Raw genomic sequence first — 16812 nt, forward strand, 5'->3', positions numbered from 1 at the left:
GAAACGCAGAAGGATACAATCCGCCACCTAATTACTCATAACGTTAATTTTAACAATAAATCTTTGGGTTCTAATCTTAGCAAAAAGGAAAATGAGATCTTACGTGAAATTAATTCTGATACTAATATCATTATCTCTAAAGCTGATAAGGGCGGACAGATCGTTGTTATGGACAAACACACATATATTACTGGAGTCTCTAAATTGATAAATGAAGGCCCATACTGCTCGATCCCTAAAGATCCTTCAACTTCGGACCTCATGAAAGTAAAAAGTGCTATTAAATCTTCCCACATTCTGCCAACTCAGTTGAAGAAATCACTTATTCCGCCTATTACTAATTGCGCTAGACTTTATGCTCTTCCAAAAGTCCACAAAACCGGTATTCCTTTTCGACCAATTGTTTCCAACATAGGTACTGCTTCATATCCTTTGGCCAAATATTTAGTTTCCAGATTTTCTCCTCTACTTGATAACAATATTCACACTGTAAAAAATTCTGTTGAAGTCATTGATAAACTTAAAAATATTTCCCCACTTCGTTCCATTATGGTTTCATTTGATGTCAAATCATTGTTTACTAATGTTCCGGTCGAAGGAGCACTAAATTGTCTTGAAACTAGGCTTCGGGAATTTCACTTCACACATACTGAAATTAATGAGTTGGTTTCGCTTACTAAAGTTTCTCTAAGTCAAACCCACTTTGTTTTCCAAAATGCATATTTTCGTCAAGTTGAAGGATTGGCTATGGGTAATCCTCTCAGTCCGGTACTTGCTGACATTTATATGCACTATTTTGAGATGAAATTATTTGATAAATTATCTTTTCGTCTTTGGATTCGGTATGTTGACGACACTTTCGCACTTTTTGACGGTTATAAAGAGGATTTATCCGAGATTCTATCTATTATGAATTCAATTGATCCAGCCATCCAATTCACTCTTGAAATTGAATCCAACAATTCCCTCCCCTTCCTCGATATTCTTATAATCCGCAATGAAACCGATTTTAGCACCACTGTGTACCGTAAACCCTTTGCAGTTTGTTTACCACCCCATGCCAAGTCATGCCACCCTGTTAAGCAAAAAATGGCTTCTTTTTACTATTATGTTTTCCGCGCGCTAAAAGTTTGTTCCTCTGAATCTTTGCTTACCAATGAACTTAATTATTTGAGAGCAGTTGCGATTGACCGTGGTTTTTCTCCCGTGATTATTGATAAAGCCGTCAAAAAATTTTCAGATTCCCATCAAAGAAGACATTCCACTGTTAGAAATAATATCAATGACCTTGTCGTGCTTCCATTTTATCCTTCTGTTAGCTATAAAATTGCACGGATTCTCCAGAAATTCAATTTTCAAGTCGGTTTCTCCCCTATTAATAAAATTCACCCTTCGATTCTAAAAGATTGCGTTTCTGTCTTGAATTCTTGGGGAATTTATAGTATATCATGTCAGTGTGGTTTAAGATATATTGGCCAAACAAAAAGAGCGTTGAAGTTTCGTATCAAGGAACATGAATCTTATGTCAAAAAAGGGGAAATTAACAATTCTTCAATAGCGTATCATAGCTGGACTTTTAACCATAATTTTGATTTTGGGTCTGCAAAAATCATCCAAATGGCTTCTTCCATAGGCGAATTGGATTTTCTTGAGGCTTTTCACATTCACAAAGATTTAGAAAGTTTAGTTAATGATTTGAAGTCCAATCCAGTCCTTCCTAATGCCTTTAAAATTATACTGTCTTAATTCAATTATTTTTGCCGATAGATGGCGTTACCTCCTCGCACTTGGTACTACCAGAGGGTATAAAAATCCGTTCAGTGGTTGCTTTCCATTATTTGAAGTTCAGATTTTGAGCGTAATGTGCATTTGTCCCTCGCTCCCTATTTTAACTTCGCTAATATTTCTTTATGCTTGATCAGACAGCCTGGCTCAGTAAAAGTAGGCGGCCAGTGCAACTCTGATTAAAAATCTAGTTATAACGACGTGCAGTGCTGATAAGCACCACGTGTTTCTGTGATTCCTATTTTCTTCTTTCTATGTATTTCTTTCTCCTGATGAGGAGGGACCTTTAGCTGCCCTCGAAATCGATTGAGTGTTTCATTATACCTACGCTAAATATAAGGTTGTATTTTACGGTTTTGATTGTCACATTAGCGTGTTTCTCTTCTAGTCTATTAAGTGCTTTCTCAATTTTCAGGACATCTTGCATTCCCGGCACATCAATTAGAAACATAGTTAATAAAATTGAGAAAAATCACTCATTTCATATAAGGATAATCCATGATATTCCTGGCTATAATCCGAAAACAGAAACGAAACAAAGTCCTTCCATATCATCCAATAGATGACGAATGGTGTCACAGATTATGTCCGATGGATTTTGGCCACAATTCACATCTTGACACATGACATACAGTAATATTAAAAATTATTCCACAGTTTTTAATAGAGCTGCACACTATTTACTCAGTATTACGTAGTTTCGGTTCAGGTAAATCAGTATACATTCCTATGAGTTTGACGAGGTTTTTGTTCGAAACATAGCTCATTATACATCGGAGAATAATCCAGCACAGCAACAGTAAATCTTCAAAACCGGTAGTAAGCCAGGAAAGCAGGTAAAATTACAGTTCCTGTGAGTGCTAAATCCCACTTCTGAGAAAATTTTGTGGGGAGATTAAACGATGAACAAATTAATTAACAAAAGACATTTTAATTAGACAAACGATTATTACATAAATTTAACATTTACGAGAATTAAAAAAGTAATGAATCGTCAAAGTTCGTTTTAAACAGAAGCAGCGTCTCTGCTCCCACGCCAATCGTCTGTGATCTGAAAACGGTAATTTTCCTAATTTTTGCTTGGCGCCATCGGAGCTCGTAGTAGTAAAGAGAATGACGTCACGGCATCTGGATTTCTTCACAGCTTCAAGCGATCGGCACTACATATATATGATTATTAAAAGAAAGGGAAAGTCGGGTCTTAATTGATTTGTGTATAATTTAATCCCTGTGAAGGCCCTAACAATTCTTTCTCAAAGTCACAACCCAAAAGTAGAACAAATAAAATACTTCAGATACGTATACAATACTGAATATAATACAAAAAATACAAAATATAAAAATACATTATATATGTACGAAACCTAACTAACCATTTATATTGATATTACGTAAATATACATATGGTAATGAACATTGTATAATAAAGATATTTTTCTTTGATATTTTATACCTTGTTCTATATTTTGTTCCGTTTATATGTACCTATACATAGATATGTATAATTTAATTATTCCATATTAACCCGCGGGAAAGCGCGTGTGGTGCATCATACCCTATCCCTACATAAAAGTGGAATATTCCTAACTTGTGAAACTGAAATTCTGTACTGCATTCAGTAGCTCAGTTTCTAGTTGTGGTTGACTTTCAGAACCGCTTTTTCTTTGCCCGTGTGTTTCAGAGAAAGGTTTATCGGTATTTTGTTGGAAGTGGGGTATGACACACCACACGCGCCTGTCCACGTAAGTGTTTTTCTGACTGAATATTTAGTTCAGAAATTTATTTCTAGAGTGTAAAAGTAAATATTTCTACTCGCAAGTGATTTTAAAGTACTTGACATTAAATTCTTAAAAATTTCTAACTGCATTATGGTAAAAAGAATGACATAAATGAATTGGAGATGCAACGCCTGTGAGATTTATTAGGGATATTTGAAAGCAATGAAGATTGCATTTTGGAAACAAAAGATGAAACTAGGAATATTTTCTACACTGTTTTGGTTTCGAAAAAGATAAAACATTAATTCCTAATGTTCCTAAAAAAGGAAAAACTGTTCTTATGTTTTCAACATTATATAACGATCATACAATAAATGATACTGTTGGAGAAAATAAAACGTCAGGAATTATATGTTTTTATAATATGACTAAAAGAGCAGTGGATATGGGGGAGGAAATGTCAGCCAATTATTCAGTTGTCAGAATAACAAGGAGGTGGCCAATGGTAATTTTCTTTCCTGCACTGAATGTTGCTGTAATAAATGCTTGAATTAATTACATTCAACTGCTAATCCACCAACCAGAAGCAGAAGTCTGTTTTTGAAGGACTTAGCATTACAATTAATGAAAAAAGTATTGAACAAAGATCAGAGATTAATACTATACCAAGACACTGACGTACTGCATGCAAAACAAAAGCAGAAGTTTCGACGAAGAATTAAAACGAATACATGAAATTCGAAACAACTAAGTATGAAAGATGTGATAAATTGCTCTCGCGCCAAGGACAGAAGAACGTGAATGCAATGTTTAAAATATGAAAGCATTCTGTTCCAAGAACACATGAATGTATTTCATTCGAAGTGTAAAGAAATAAAATAAGCATTGTGTATTAGAGATGCAATGAAACTTAGATGCATGACTTTTATTTTTTTATTATTTTCATTTATCATAATTTTAATTCTTACATTATTTTGGAAATTAATTTTTTGAAACCCAATTATTATTCACGTATTTATAATACACAAGAACAAGAAAAACAGTTTTAAAACAAAATACAACTATTTTTATCGTATATTAAATATTGGGGTATGTGATACCCCACGCGTCCACTCTAGTAACTTTTCTTAGTGCGACTTCCGCCGGGTTAACTACTACGTGTAAAACCCAAAAGTGCATCAATAATGTATTTTTCAGTATTATTTAACTTCATTGTTAAGAATTTTGCACAGTCTAGTTTGCGTTATTTTATTCATAAGTCTCAAATAAAATCAATTATTGTTCATATGTGATTAGAAAATTAACCAAAAAGCAGCGACTACAATATAATTGAAAAACAGCCCTTAGACGTGAAACGTTGAAAGCCATTTGGGTTATGAATGTTTTCTAAGATACTCAGCTACTTCGCATACATGTTATCAGGTTCTGTGTTCCTCCTTACTTGCTTTGGAAACATTAAATGTCCTGACTCGGAACAGGGAGCTTACTAAAGCTATGTTCAATAAATTTGGAAAGTAGACAATACACACAGGAAGGGTATACGAAACCCTTTATTTTCTCTCTTTACAATGATTTCCGGACTTCCGAATACAGAGACCAACCACTTGTGGTCTGAACGTAAGAATATAAAAATATTAACTAAACTCTTATAACTTTGCGCGCCTCCAACTTGCACGCAACCAAGAGGTGACTGTGAAAGCTGTATAAAACACAGAGTCTTGTAAAGGGTTTAAGTCCCTTTTTATTCAACGTAATAAATTACAATTGCGTCCTCTTGACGCTTACAGACGGTGCCAACTCGGCAGTCAAATAAAAATAATAACCTGAAAAGAAACTAAAGACAAGATTCTAACTACGAGGCTCTCTAAAATAACTAACTCACCGCGTTTTACAATACCGCTGCTAATTCAGCAGACTTGAAGCTCACTGGAACGATTAACACTACTTCCCGCCAAGCACATAGGCCGAAACGCGGGGTCCTTCAAATTCTCGCTAACTACCTCCGCGCTCGCTAAGTAAGAATATCACACACCGAACTTGTTTCCTCTCTATTTAAATCATACTACTTCCGCTGATAATTTGAATCCTTGCGCGTTCTACTAAAATTTACATATTCTGGCATTGGCAGTTCCAGGGGAAAGTAAGGCTTGACAGGAAAGATAGTTTAAACTTAAAATAAATGTTAGTTAAAATAAATATAAACCCTACATTTGCCGCTGCCAGAATTTGGAAAACTTGGAAGCAGGTCCTACAAACGACCTGTTGTAAGTTTCTCTAATTCTGAACTAATTGGCGAGAACCTCGTTTACACAAAAAAAATATCTTATGTAACCATTTGTATACTAAAATTTTGTTGATCGTTACAAAGCTCTCTTCTTACAGCAACTTTTCCTGGACTTCATCAATCAATCTTGGTCTTTCCTTCGAGCATCTGGAAGGAATAAGTATCAGTATCTTTCTACATACATTATAATTTACACTTTCTTAACACAATAAATTTTTGTTTTTAAACGATTCGTTTTTCTTAGTTATTGCTTACTTCACATTCATTCAATTTTTCAAGCATTAATTTAACTTTACCCTGGCTCTCCACCGTGTGTGGTGTCAAACGGGAATATTCGTGTTTTAGTCTTACAACACTTCCCCTAACCACCATGATTTGTTAGAATTCAACGACCAAATAGACACACCTTACTCGACATTCTACAACTCAATGAGCTACTTTAATAGTCTTAAAAATTCAAATGTAGGTGGAGAACCCTACAAAACACATTCATTCTAACTTCCCCCTCATTCATCTTTAAACATGCAGGCTTTCGCTCTAAAGCATGACTTTATCTACAATTTACTACTTAAATTTTGACTTCATTGCTTTTAAGCATTCACTTTTAGCATCTACAATTTTATTCTTCTAGACTAAATTCTACTTTTACATAACATTCAAGTATTTACATACATTTACAAAAGTTTAATACATATGCTTTTTACAATTTACCATAAAATGAATAAGAGAAAATAAATTTTTACTTTACTCATTCTTCGCCAAGCTGGCGGCACTGAAAGTAAAATTCTTATTAATACAAGAATACGAAGTTATTTTTATCTTCGGCCAAATTTTGGCTTTAAAATAACAGAATTAGTCTTTCGACCAACAGAAAATGCTTGTTTTTAGCTTTTACACTTAAAGAAAATAATACTTTTGCCTTAGCTAAATAAAGTAAAACAAAACTAAGTCTCAACCGAGACATATTGACTTTCGTCAAAACATAGAACTTCGTACTTATGCATAACATTTCGGAACAAAAGAGAAAAAAAATTATAGAAGGTTTTAACTTAGAGTTTTCGATGCTTGAAACTCCGTCATTCGTTTTTGGCAGAATTGGTCCCAAGTTAGAGGTTTCATGGATGTTAATCTTCTCCTTACTGCCCTCCGAGTGTCGTCCACCTGACTTTTTCTTTTGCGTCCTCTACATGCTGGCCTCTTGACGGAGTAATCGTCTGGTTGTTGGCCTTTCCGTTTCTCCCTGGGACGGCTGGTCTTGACGTCCTCCGGTCTGGAGTCCTTCTTGAATTTCTTCTGTTCCTCGTATTTTTGTGCCTCCTGTTGGCGTTTCAGTTTCCGGAACGGCGGCCTTGCTGGCACCTGACTCTGTGGCCGTGTGCGCGTTTTCCTTGATGTGTAATTTCTCCTGCTATCCTTTGTAGGTGGTGTTTTTCTCTTTACCACGGTTTCTTTACCCGGTGCATCTGTATTTTTGTTTTTCTTAAACGCTGGAAATTATTTTTTCTTTTTGATACCGGCGTCCGGGTTGTAGAAGTGCTACGTCTCTCTTCAGTTCTCCGTTTCTTGGGTGGTGGAATAGTTGTTGCAGTCTCTGGCCCTTCTATTTCGTTTAGACTTGAGTCCTGCAAGAAACTTTTAAGGATTTCAAAATCATTTGGATTATAGTATTTTTTCACCTGGTCGGGACTTACTTTACAGATTTCTCCTCTCTCGTTCTTAAGATATAAGACTACTCCTTTGATTTCCTGAATTACATAGGGACCTTCAAACTTTGGAGCTAGCTTTGCCATAAAATTGTCTGGGGCACTTGATAAAGAAAATTTCCGCTTCAATACTTTATCCCCAACTTTAAAATCTGCTTCACGGCGTTTTCTATCGTAATATAGTTTCTGCCTATTTCTTGCCGTATCCGAGGTTTTAAGCGCCTGATCAATGAGCTTTTGCACATCTTTTTGTTTAAAAACTCCTGCTCTCTTTGTTGCACAAAGAATAATTTATCTAAAGGCGTAATTAACTTTTTGCCTAAAAATAATTCTGCTGGAGTTTTTCCCGTAGTATCATGATGTGCCGTTCTTAAAGCATAAGCTAATTCATTTATGTAGCCATCCCAGCGCTTGTGATGTGTGCTCACGTAACTGCGAATTATTTTTACTATGTTTTTATTAACTCTTTCTCCTATGTTAGCCTGTGGTCTATACGGAACCATTTTGATATGGCGTATGCCAAGTCCATTGCATATGTTTTCAAATATTTGACTAATGAATTGTTTTCCGTTATCGCTAATGACTTTTATCGGTGCACCGTATTTTAAAATGTATCTGTGTAAGAATGCATCTGCGACTGTTTTAGCTGACGCGCGTTTAAGTGGAACAATTTCTATCCATTTTGAAAAATGATCTACTGTTACTAAAAGAAAACGATTTTTATTTAACTCGCTCTGGGGGAAGGGACCAAGGAGATCTATGCCTAAAATTTCATTCGGAAATGTAGCGCGAATGCTATTTAAGTACCCGGCCGGGCTGTAATTAATATCATTTATTAACTGACATTGATTGCAGGACCTGACATACGCCGTTACTATTTTGTATAATTGCGGGAAATATACCGCCTCGCGTACCCTTTTTATAGTCTTTCTGACCCCGAGGTGGCCCGCTGTTTTTTCTTCGTGCAACTCCTTCAAAATGCTTAATCGAAGCGAGGCTGGGATGACTGGCTTATACTCAAGATTTTCGTTTGTTGTTTTCGTATCGAATAATAAATTATCTATTATTTCATAGATTTTTGCTCTATTTCTTATCGCATCGATATCTGTGTGCTCGAAGCTTTCGGGGTCTTTCAAATAAGCATAGATATTTCCAAATTCAGGATCAGCTTTCAGTTCAGTAATAACCGTATCTCTAGAATCTAAAATTTTTGAAGTCAACACAGCGCATTTAAGTTCATTTCCTTCATCGTCCAGTTTTATACGAGAACGTGCGTCAGCTACATTGTTTTCCTTACCCGGTTTATATTTTATTGTGATATTATATTCTTGGAGTTTTAAAGCCCATCTTATTAACCTGGGCGTTAGATTTTTCCCCGAGTAAAGTCTACCAACAGCCGCATGATCCGAAAAGACTGTTACTGGCGATTTGCCGAAATAAACTCGAAATTTGTGTACAGCCATTAATACGGCTAATGTTTATCTTTCTGTAGCTGTATAATTCCTTTGTGTCTGATTCAATGTTTTACTAAAAAATGCCAGCGGATGGTTATTTTGCATAAGAACCGCCCCCACCGCATAGTCTAACGCCTCTGCTGTAATTTCCAGGTTTTCGTCCCCCTCAGGGAATTTTAAAACAGGGGCATTAATAAGCGCCTCTTTTAATCTTTCAAAAGCTGTGTTAGCTTCCGCTGTCCACGTAAATTTAGCCCTTTTTCTTTTGATTACTAAGAGTGGTTCAACAATATTAGCGAAATCTTTTATGAAAGATCTATAGTAAGAACATAATCCAAGGAAAGAAGAAAGTTTCTTGGCGGTGTTGGGCGGTGGGAAATTCTTAATAGCTTTTATTTTTGAATCTTGCGTTTCTATACCCTTTTGCGAAATTTTATAACCGAGATATTTAAGTTCTTTAGTTGCGAACTTGCATTTTGAGGCGTTAATTGTAAGACCGGCCTCTTTTAATAATTTAAAAACTTGTTCGAGGTCATTAATGTGTTGTTCCAACGTACTACTCGTTATAATTATACCATCTAGATAAATTAAAGTTGATTTTCCTAGGACAGGCTTTAGAACAATGTCCATAGCTCTCTGGAATGTTGATGGGGCCCCACACAACCCAAAGGGCATGCGTAAAAATGCATAAGTGCCCGATTTTGTTATAAACGCGGTTTTATGTATATCTTCTCATAGCTATTTGATAGTAGCCAGACGTTAAGTCCAAAGTAGACATATATCTTGTCGATTTGATCTGTCTAATGATCTCGTCTATAACCGGCAAAGGGTAAACTGGAAATTTGGTAATACTATTTAGTTTTCTGTAATCAATAGCAAACCTCCAAGCCCTTTTATCCGAAGGAGGAAACTCGTTCTTTTTCCTACATAGTACGACTGGACTCGCGTACTCACTATTTATGGGCGTTATTATTTTATTCTTTAACATCTCCTGAATATGTTCTTCGATGATTAAGTCTTTTTGTTTGTCATAACGGTATGGCTTAGTCCTACAAGGTTTTTCGGCATTTAATTGAATCTTGTGCGTCACGATTTGACAGTTTCCTGGTTTTTCTGAAAACAAATGAGAGAAATTACTCACCACTTGCTGTATTGCTTTACTTTCATGGTCATTCAGATGGCTAAGGTCCAATTCAGGTGTCTCCACAGGTTCCACCACCCTCTGGTCCATCTCCAACACCACGGAACAATCTTGAAAATTTAGTTTGGCCCTCGCGGCCCTTAAAAAGTCCATACCTAAAATAAGAGAGTGTTGCAGATCCTTCACCACAAAAATTAATACTTTGAGACTTTCCTCTTTTACCTGTAAGTTTAATGATAATTTCCCGATGCAGTGACATGTTTTTCCTTGCGCCGCTATAATTTCCGTATTTCTGGTTTTAAATAATCGTATCCTATAAAAATTCTTTTTGAAGAAATTTTCACTCATAAAATTTCCTTCTGCTCCTGTATCGATGAGGGCTTCTACTGGTACATCGCCAACCAGGACTTGTATAATTGGTAGCTGTGAGTTTTTTACGATGACCGTGTTTAAATGTCTATTTGAGGGTTTTTTTAAAACTTCCGGGTCTGGACCCTCCCTTTCACAGGCCCCTCTAGTCGTTTAAAGCTTTCCTTTCAATCTGTGTCTTCTGGGTACGCGGATGTTTATTTTCAAATTTTCTTTTTGGGCCTTGACCTTCGAGTTTCGATGAGTTAGCTTGATAGTTCTTTCCCCCATAAGAGCGATTTCCATTTCTGGTTTCCTCCTTTAAAGATTTCCTTCGGGTACTTTGAGAATATGTTTCCCCTCTCGCTTTTTCCGCTATTCTGCGATTTTGAAAATTCACCGCCAATTCGAAAAGTTCCTGCAATGTGCTTGGGTTTCTAATTTCAAAGTAGTCTTGAACAGCGGGTAACAATCTTGGTAATATTATTTCAATAATCTCCGCATCGGGTTTCTTTCCATACAGCATATCCGTTAGCTTGATTTTTCGTAGAATAAAGTCCGTCAATTCTGCTGTATCCCGTTGATAGAAACTATATAGCTCGGCTTCCAGCCGTGCGCGATCTTTCACTATGGGGAAGGCCTTTACTAACGATTTTTTGAAATTTTCAAATATATATGTCGGGCTTCCAAATTCACCTAGTAAAAATTTGCCTATGTTTTTCCACCATAGCGCGGCCTGTCCTCTTAGTGCTGATGTGGCGATGGCAACTTTTTGTCTTTCAGTCACAGGGTAGAGCTGAAAGTGGTTTTCTAGACCTTCTAGAAATACCGCCACCGAATTTTTTCCGTCGAAATGGACGTTTGGCTTGATTGATGCTCTCAAAGTCTGGACCAGGTATCCAAATCCTTCTAACTGAGTTGTCATTTCTTGGTGTTGTCCAGCGGCTTCCATCCAATTTTCGGCCATTTCAGTTCGATAATTGTTCGGGCGCCAATATAACGTTGCGCGCCTCCAACTTGCACGCAACCAAGAGGTGACTGTGAAAGCTGTATAAAACACAGAGTCTTGTAAGGGGTTTAAGTCCCTTTTTATTCAACGTAATAAATTACAATTGCGTCCTCTTGACGCTTACAGACGGTGCCAACTCGGCAGTCAAATAAAAATATTAACCTGAAAAGAAACTAAAGACAAGATTCTAACTACGAGGCTCTCTAAAATAACTAACTCACCGCGTTTTACAATACCGCTGCTAATTCAGCAGACTTGAAGCTCACTGGAACGATTAACACTACTTCCCGCCAAGCACATAGGCCGAAACGCGGGGTCCTTCAAATTCTCGCTAACTACCTCCGCGCTCGCTAAGTAAGAATATCACACACCGAACTTGTTTCCTCTCTATTTAAATCATACTACTTCCGCTGATAATTTGAATCCTTGCGCGTTCTACTAAAATTTACATATTCTGGCATTGGCAGTTCCAGGGGAAAGTAAGGCTTGACAGGAAAGATAGTTTAAACTTAAAATAAATGTTAGTTAAAATAAATATATACCCTACACTCTAACTAAACTTAACTTTGGATTAATCAAACAAGTGCCTACTCCAAGATTGGGCGTATATTAGCAAAAAGCTGTATGTAGTACAGAGAACTGCTAACACTACGATACGTTTAAAATTATCAAGAGGATTAAACCTCTGGCCTTGAAGGCAACCAGCAACCGAGTAAAACTACTATGGCAAGCGGCCTGCTTCTAATAGCTCCTTCCTCTCTCTTGCTTGGCAAAAAGCCACAACTTAAGTACTTGGCGTTCGCAAGACAAATTTGCATAAATAAGTTAAAGCTTTTAATTCTGGCCGGAAGTAGAAAATAAGAAGTGATAGTAAAGATTTAAAATAAAATAAACGTTAGTAAAACTTAAGATCCTTGCATACTTCCCGCCAGAGTTAATTAGATTGGAATTGAGGTCTAAAACGACCTTGTTGAAAACTTTTAGCTCTAGAATCTAACGCGAGGCCAATCTTTTACAAACATTTCTCACTAGAAACTAGAAATTTAAAAAAAAATCGTTTTCTCCATTATCATCTCCATGGACAATTACTTTTCATCTGTACTGCATCTAAACAGGAGTTCTTAGTTGAAATCTGCTGGAAGGAAAACTAGTTTAATGAAATGTTACACAATTAAATGGCAGGTAACATGAATACTTATATTTCTCTTAACATTCTTATTTCATTCATGACGTTATTTAATTATCTCCCCGTGCTTTCTGACATGTGTTGTAAAGGAAAACACCAAACACGAACGTGTTTATGTACAAGTGTTCAACAATACCGCCTGTAATCAAAACACTAACGTGTTAAAATTCAACATAACAAGACCTCATAACACACCTTATATTCATCTCTAAATCCTGAGGTACTATTCTGAAAGTGGCTAACTCTGAAGTGTAGCGTCAGAGAGCCTAACTACATTCATTCAACCTTTAACACATATTCACAATAATTTGGTCTTTTTACAGTCACACGAATAAGTTAAACTTTTTTGGCATTACTTTCACTTTTAACATATCACAGTATTTCTTAACGTTTAAAATAACAGTTCACATTGTATATAAGGACATATTAACATGCTGTTAATTTTACGCATTTTAAAACATACATTAGTAGTACATTTTTAACTTCTATTCTTTTCCAAGCAAGTGCCAATTCTTCTACATTGAAATACTACATTTCAAAAGCCTTTCAGACTAAAACTTCTTTCTTGCCAGAATCTTTTAAATAAAATTTTATACAATAACTTTTACAATATTCAAGTATTTACACATTCCTATTATACATTAATTTTAGTTTTACTCGCGAGTAATTGAAAAACATAATACCAAAATAGGTAACAACTCATTTCTCGCCTTTTTGGCGATAAAGGTAGACCTCACATGAGGTCTTGAATTCTGCCACTTGCAGTAAGAATGAAAGATTAACTTAAGGTTTCAAAGTAACATAAAGTTTTACTTATCTTTGGGATATTCGGACATCCTTTTTTCTGCCCAGTCCTGGAAGATAGCCCAGATTACGGTTTGGTTTATATTCCTTCTTGTGCGGTAACGCCCTTCAGTTCCTTCCTCCGTGAGCTTTCTTTTCCTTCCAGTTTGGTCACCCTTGAAGACCTTTTTAGCCTCTACCTGTGGACTTGGCCGTTTGATGGCAGCTGGTCTTGGCGGAACCGGGACAACTCTCTCTCGTTCCTGCTTGGATCTCGTTGCTGGCTGTTCAAATTTTCCTTGTTTCTTTGCCTCCGCAGCTGGTGTTCCTTCATCAATTCGTCGACATTTGCTGCGTAGACTCCTGTACGATGGGTAGATCTTCCGTTTTAGAGCCGGGTTATAGTTGCCGTCATTTCTCCTGGCTCTCTTTGCATTCGTCGTACTTCTCCCTTCTTCATTCTGGGGGTGGTCGTGCTCTCTCTTTTCTGGTCGGTGGAACGGCTTCTTTTCCTTGTTACCTTCAATTTTCCAACGGGGACACTTTCTTTTCAATTGCTCCTGCCTCCTAATGGCTTGCCCTTGTGATTGTCGTTGTTCCACCTCTGGAGGTTGTGCCTGCCGTGCCGGATCCTGCAAAAGATCTTTAAATATTTGCATTTTATTACGATTATAGAATGGTTTTATCTGGTCAATGTTTGCGGAGCATGTTTCCCCATTCCTGGCTTTTAATACCACTACAGCCTGAGTTATTTTTTCTATGACATATGGTCCTTCAAATCGTGGAAAAAATTTGGCAGTTTTATCTTATGGTGCTGAAGAAAGTGAATGCATAATTTTTAACACTTCATCTCCTACTTTATAAGTTACTCCCCGTCGTTTCAAATCATAATAGAGCTTCTGTTTTCTTTGTGCTACTTCAGTGTTCTTTTTGCTTCTTTAATTAATTTTTCTATATCGCCAATTTTAAATTCTGGGGCTCTTTGTTGAACATAAAATAATTTATCTAACGGCGTTATAATCTTTCTGCCTAAAAATAACTCAGCAGGAGTTTTGCCCGTTGTATCATGTTTTGCGGTCCTAAGGGCGAAAGCTAGTTCATTGACATAGTTATCCCAGCTTTTATGAAAATTTTTAACATAAATACGGATACTTTTCACTATATTTCTATTGACCCGTTCCGCTATATTTGATTGCGGCCGATACGGGACCATTTTTAAATGACGTATGCCCAGTTTTTGGCACGTCTTCAAATATATTACTTACAAATTGAGGACCATTATCCGATATAACTTTTAGGGGCGCCCCGTATTTTAAAATATATTTATTTAAAATAGAATCAGTAACTAATTTCGCGGAGGCTCGTTTTAAGGGAACAATTTCGGTCCACTTACTAAAATGATCAACCATAACAAGGAGATACCGACTTTTATTTAACTGATTTTTTGGGAAAGGGCCCAATAAATCGATGCCAGTTATTTCATTTGGAAATTCGGATTTAATGCTATTTAGAAACCCGGCCGGGCGGAAATTAATATAATTAACTGCTTGACATGTTGGGCAGGACTGGACATACGCCCTTGTTAACTTTTGCAGTTCAGGAAAATAAACTGCTTCGCGTACGCGTTGGATGGTTTTTCGAATACCAGCATGAGAAGCTAAAGGGCAGTCTTGTAACTCCTGCAGTATATTTAATCTAAGACTAGCTGGGATAACAAGAGACACAGCCGCAAATTCAGCGTGAGCGAGAAAAAACTGCTTGGTTCATTAATTACCTCTATCCGCAATACTTTTGCAGAACAAGAAGTGTACTGTGCAAGTCTGCAAGGAAAAATTCAGCTGCTGCAACAGCAACTCAGCGTGAATGATAATCGTTCTTTAACAGTTCCGGCCACACCAGAAGACCTTCCAGAACAGACGGAAACAGAAGAAACCCCATTTACCGAAGTCAAAAAGAGAAAAAGAAAAGCACGAACTGCGCAACTTAACAAACAGTTATCAGACCACGTCCTCCTATTAAAAGCAAAAGAAACAGATAGAACTCCAGAACAAGTCAGAACACAAGTGACTACTGAACTTAGCGCCAGGGAACTGGGCATTACTGTTGAAGAAGTGCGGCCCACACGCTCTAACGAACTTTTAATTAGGTGCAGCCACAGACAAAATATAGAAACACTCAGGAAAGCGATTGAGGAAAAGCCCTCACTCTCAGCAGCAGTCACGCTCAGAGAGCCCTCTTTCAGAAAGTCCACAATAATCGTCTTTGGTACCCCCACATCCGCAACAGCAGACGACATACGTGAAGCTTTTGCGAGCCTGGTGCCCTCAGCAAGTGAAGAACAAATACATCCAAGGAATCCTATTCGCACAAGGAATTCGCACACCTGGATCGTCGACCTACAGCAGAATCTGTACGAGGATATTAAGGACCTTAGAAGAATTCTTATAGGATTCAGCTCTTGTGCTTTCAGAAAATACTTTCAAGTTGCAAGGTGTTTTAATTGTCAGCGGCTGGGACACTTGAGTCATTCTTGTAAAGCAGTGTTGGCCTGTGTAAATTGTGGACAAGCTCATAGCCAGGATAACTGCAAAGCAAAGACTCCACACTGCGTCAATTGCGCAAATCACAATAAATCCAAAGGCACTAGCTTCGACACCACACACCCGTCTAGTGCAAGACAATGTCAAGCCTACAAAGCAGAACTGTTCAGAATGAAATCAACGGCGCAGTGGTAGATCAACAGCAGGTTATTGCAAATCCAAGAACAGTACATGGTTTTGCAGTTCTTCAAAGCAACTTGCAACGCAGCCAAGCTGCAACTGTCCATGCAGCCCAGGTTATTCTAGAAAACAATGTAGATCTAGCCGCACTACAAGAGTTTCATTCCATTAACAGGATTTTCATTCCATCACAGGATTCAGCAACTTCAAAACTTACCATTCAGTAGGCAATCAAGCAGCCATCGCCTACAATGGTTCACTCACGCCCCTGCTAATGCATAAAGGAGATTACACAGTTACTGTACAACTGGAAGGGCCTTATGGTCAGATTGCCATCACCAGCGTGTATTTTCCTCCTTCGCACGACATTGTCACTGCGTTCCAGGAGCTGGAACAAGTCATGATGATTCCGATTAGGAATAAGATAATCGCTGGGGACTTTAACGCTGCTAGCCCTCTATGGGGTGCGCCAGAGGAAAACAGGCGTGCTTGCCCTGTCCTTGACTTCATCACTTCTCATAACCTTGCAGTCGTCAACCCCACCGACAGCCCTCCTGCATACTGGACTACCAGGGCTCAGGGGTTGCCTGATATCACTTTAGCCACCACTGGTATTCTTAATAATATTCACAATTGGAAGGTTAGCGAAACTCCCTCGTTCAGTGACCATCGCTACATTGA

Source organism: Stegodyphus dumicola, chromosome X2 (assembly GCF_044657685.1).
Source record: "Stegodyphus dumicola isolate Sdum_Otavi_A_Nest chromosome X2, ASM4465768v1".
Lineage (NCBI taxonomy): Eukaryota > Metazoa > Arthropoda > Arachnida > Araneae > Eresidae > Stegodyphus > Stegodyphus dumicola.